The sequence below is a fragment of the Saccostrea echinata genome, unplaced genomic scaffold (assembly GCF_033153115.1).
Source record: "Saccostrea echinata isolate AGI-Se365-2 ecotype Australia unplaced genomic scaffold, CSIRO_AGI_Sech_v1 ptg000002l, whole genome shotgun sequence".
Taxonomy (NCBI): Eukaryota; Metazoa; Mollusca; class Bivalvia; order Ostreida; family Ostreidae; genus Saccostrea; species Saccostrea echinata.
The window spans coordinates 3,219,027-3,224,177 of NW_026889751.1; the positions used below are offsets into that span (position 1 = coordinate 3,219,027).

At 39.4% G+C, this 5,151-nt stretch overlaps 1 pseudogene; it reads left to right on the plus strand.

Annotated features, from left to right (window-relative positions):
- Positions 1-480: 480 nt before the first annotated feature.
- On the plus strand, positions 481-1,423 carry LOC133203661 (uncharacterized; annotated as a pseudogene).
- Positions 1,424-5,151: the final 3,728 nt, after the last annotated feature.

Consider the following 5,151-nt stretch of genomic DNA (forward strand, 5'->3'; position numbering starts at 1 on the left):
ATCACACATTTTGTAATAAAATCCAGCTCGATCAAAACTGGCCACCAAACCTAGCTTTTATAGTTCAATTTATTTTGCATTTATCTATTAAACGTTTGGCCTATTCCACTACACGTTCATACATCGCGGCATTATCATATCAATGCAAATTGCAAGGTCTTCATGACCGCACCTCTGAGTTTTTGGTTGTCAAACTCTTGCAAGGCATGAACGTGTAAAGCATACTGTAGATAGCAGGCTACCAATAACAAAAACATTTTAACAAAAATATTCCAGGTGTTGTCTTATATTTGTAGAAATGCTTATGAGTCAGCTTTGTTTTCAGCAGCATTTTGATTAGCTTTTCACGGGCTGTTTAGAGTAGGCGAGTTGGTCATCCATCCAAGTTTACCAGCAAGGGTTTATTCAAAGGGATGATGTTAAATTAGACAGAGCAGAGGGCTCATTAAACATAACCATTACATATTCCAAGATTGGTAGATGGGCAAGGGGACAGTACTCAACATTTCTAGGTTGGGGGACATGACATGCCCATTTCGTCACATGGATGTTTTCTTAGTCTCCGTCCCAATGGTTCAGGTCCACTTTTCTGCAACTTCATCTCCATTGACTAGATACCTATTTACTGCTTTTTTGTCAAAAACAATGAAACACCTGAACTTACAAAGCAAGTACAAAAAACATTCCTTTCGAATTGGAGCGAGTACAGAGCTCGCCCTTAAGGGGTTTTCATCTGATGTCAATCAAGTGTGGTAGATGAAGATCTAACTCTTACAAATCATATATTCGTATACCAAAGTTTTAATTTTTCATAGATCATTTATATTGTAGATACCCAAATCATTTGGTTAGTGGGCTCCTCAATCATAAAGTGGGCACAAACAGAAGCTATACTTAGACCTGGTGGTTGCAGTTTGAATCTTGATAGGGTAAATATATCATTATGGTGGCAGGGCTACTGTGGTCTAACACTCATGCAAGTTATTAACAAATTAAAATACTTGAATAGATTTAGTTCACAACCGATTGCCATCCTTCTACATTGTGGCGGAAACGATTTAGGCCGTACTTCTATAAGAAAGTTAAGGATACAAACCATAAAGTTGAAAACTTTATAAAAATAAATATTCCTGGAGTTAGGTTAATTTGGTCTTGTACTTTACCACGAATAAAATGGCGGTATTCCCATAATAGTGAAAAAAAATGGTGAATGCTCGTCGACGCCTTAATTCCTTTGCAAGCACTTTAGTTAAGTCTGAAGGGGGGAGCTGTCATTTCATACCCTGATATTACAGCACAACCCAAAATGTTAAACAGTGATGGGGTCCATCTATCCTAATTAGGTAATTCAATTTTATTATACACATTACAAGAGGGTCTGGAAGCTATAATGGGTCGCAACATTGCATACTTTCCTGAGTAGTCATTACGGGCGCGGCTTAATAATACCCTAGCGCCGCTCTACCCCCACTTTTGGTGGCGGAGTTTCCTACCATCATTGCCAATGCTTGCACTTATGGTAGGAAACTTGTGGTGATTATGAGCAGCACTGTCAGATTTTATGATGAAATGTGAAAATCTACAAGTCCTTGACCTCTGCACCTCCCAGGGTCAAGGTCATGAGTTGCTTGACCTCTGCAACTCCCAGGGTCAAGCACTCTTTATCATTTTGAACTGTGAATGTGGAAATATGTGTTTGTAAATTGGCCGATGTTTTGCAAAATAAGTTGTCTACTGAAAATGTGAACATTCAATGGAAATATGTGTTTGTAACTTGGCCGGTGTTTTGCAAAATAAGTTGTCTACTGAAAATGTGAACATTTGATGTTGAATATGCTTTTGATTTTGCTTTTGTTGTTTGTGGGGCCAGTCCTTTGACATGTTGGCGGCCCATCCATTTTGTTTGTACATACAGCCGTGCCCATAAACGCCGTATTAAAAAATTGTGTATTCCTATTTTCTCTTTTTCTTCATTGCACTGTTCTAAGATAATACTTGTATCTAATTCGCACATGAATGCGAAGACAGTGCAATACTTAGTTATCTCCCTTTGTTCAATGTCTTAGTGCATCAAAGTACATATTGGTTATCCCCCCTGCTGCATATTTGTGAGGGGGCACTGCCTCCGCATCTTCCTTTCTGAAGATTCCAGAATCACGTAAGGTCGGCGTAAATTTTCAGAGTGCTTTGTGTGTTAAACCCGCCAAAGTCGAAGACTGTGATGCTGTTAAGTTTTCTGAAGTCAATGCAAAATCGATTTATCCCGTCTTTTTTCCTTGCAATTACAACTGGTGCTGAGTACAGGGAAGAAGAATGTTCAATGACCTCTAACTGTAGCATCTTTTCTACTTCTCTAATGACATTCTTTGTGCTGAATGGGATAGGATTGTTTTACTCTCACTTGCTCCGTCGACGTCAATTCTATCTTATGCTTCACCAAGTTTGTGGTACCAGGTAAAAACCGTAAAAACTTCATTAAATTGTTCACATAATGACTTAGTCTCTTGCTGTTCTGGCGTAAGGCCTTCTGCAAAATGAATGTCTTTCACTAATGCAGTCTGAACACCTGATGGCAGCAAAATTGAATCCTGTGCTTCATTGCTGTCTTTATCACTGAAGTCTATGAGAGACTGTTAAACTTTCAACTCAGCTCTCTTGACATATTTTTTAAACAAATTAGCGTGATACGTTTTTGTCTTGCTTCCTATGTCAACCTTGTAGGCCATAGGTCCTATCTTCCGTATGACACTATAAGGTCCTTTCCACTGCATGAGAAGTTTGTTATACTTCGTTGGTAGGAGGACTAACACTTTATCTCCTTCTTTCATTTGACGATTGCTTGATTTCTTGTTGTAATATTTGAGCTGACGTTTCCTAGCATTTTTTAGATGTTCAAGGGCGATCTTGCATATTTCGTCAAGTCTTTCTCTCAGATGAAGGACATATTGATAGGTAGTTTGACCTCTTCATCTGGAATCTCTTTGGTTAATAACTCCTTAAGAATCATCATTGTATCCCTTGAACAGAATGTGCATACAAAAGATCAAATGGAGAAAATCCGAGACTCTCCCGTGGTACCTCACGATATGCGAAAAGTAATGGATTTAGATATTTATCCCAGTCCTTGGGCCTTTCTGCGCACATCCTTTTGAGCATTTGTTTAAGTGTTCCATTAAACTTTTCCACGAGTCTGTTGCACATTGGATGGTATGGCGTGGTCGTGATTCGCTTTAAGGACAAAAGTCGACTAACTTCCTTCATTACCTCGGACGTAAACTGATAGCGATCGCCTCTGGATATCGGGTTGCGTAGTCAAACACTGTTAGGATATATCTATTAGCCCTATCAGTAATTCTGGATCTGGATAATTACGTAGCAGGACCTACCGGCATAAATGCTACGGAAGAGAGAGTTTGAGCTAGTCCCACTGGTGCACGGCTACTCGAAAAGTAGCCACTGTCCTGTCTCTACACACACAACACTTTCGTCAAGCTGGTTCCAATCTATCACAGTTCTCGGACAAAATGGATGGCTGACTTGATCCTTTTTACAAGTGAACGGTTTGAAACATTTTGAATTATTTGTGGCTTGTTTTGTAATTATATTAACTGAGTCGAAATCCTTGAATGAGCACGCACTGATCTTCCGCCGTTTATTTTTATTAATAGGGGTAATACGATATGGCATGAAGAAGGAACATAGAGATCTCTACTTTTCCAGGTTTTAAGTTTCGACCAAACAATTTCACATTCTGTTGTAATTGCGGTTGTGCCTCAAAGTTTAAACCACTTTTTGCTGCTGTAAACACAACTCCACCATTACCTAATGATCTATCATTTCGATGTAAGATAAGGTCACTCGGAAATATTTAACTGTTCGTAATAGCATTTTCCATAGGGTCCGAACCTGCCTTGATCCCTTTTAGCTAGGATTCCGTGCCACAGATGATGTCTGGTTTTGCGTAATTAAGTGCAGTATGGAATTCACTACGATTTGTTCCTAACCCACAGCAATTTACTGTTAACAGTCTAAGATTAGATGAATCCTTTGTGTTGGTATCACTAGCTCTATTGTCTTGGTGGTGCGACACCGGGGACTGCATACTACCCGAATGAAGCTGGTTTTCCATATGGTGGAATAAGTCTGTGGGCTACTCGTATGTATAGGACTAAAGCAGGATGACGTGGTAGATTCAAAGAGACTCTCTTGGCTGGAGATGCCCTATAATGTCAACTGCAACTCTATGAAATGGCTCAGTAATAAGTGGCATTTGTCAAAGTGGCACTGCAGGAACTTTACCTTTGGGAATAGTTCTTAAACACAAATCAAATGATTTACAGAATCTACCGACATATCCTTGGATCCTTGTCCAATAAACTCTGCCATGATTCTATCAGTTGTTTTCTTTACTCCTAGGTGTCCGGCCATTATCGATTCATGTGCCAGCTTCATCACAATGTCTTGATACTGTTTGGGTATGATAAGCTTTCGAAAAACTTTTCCATTGGAAACTCTAGGACTGCTGAACTCTCTGTATAATAGTTTCTTTCTGTAGTACATTTTTGAAGAACCTCCATCACTGAATTCACTGAATTGCTTCACTGTTCCTTTGTCAGCCTTTTCCTTTAGTTTCTTTAATGTCTTATCGTCTCTTAGTTCCTTTTGTAATTCCTCTGGTGATACATCTTGTATGGCACTTGGGACTTTTAAAGGTTTGTATGTTGATTGTTTCTTTTTTAGCTGAGTTTCAACTGCTGATGTGCTTCCTAAATGAATCCACGCCATATATGGTTCATGTGGTTTCCTAACTCCTTGAATATTTCCAAGAATAAGATCATATGATGAACAGTCAAAACACCAAGCGTCAACATGTCCTGTAAAGTAAAGAGTATCCACTTCTACTGTTGCGACCTCGGCTTCTATAACACGTCCATCGGCTAACTTGCACTTTGTGTTTTGCCTGTTAGTTGATCCTTTCCTACTAAGTCCTTCCTTGATCCTTTCCTACTTAGTCCTTCTTTATCACAACACCGCTACATCCAGTATCTCGTAGTATAATTACTAGTTTGTCACCCACACAACCTTTCACGATTGGCATCACGATTTCACTTATTGCGACTGAGTCACCAACACCTGTATCCTGACGTCCTC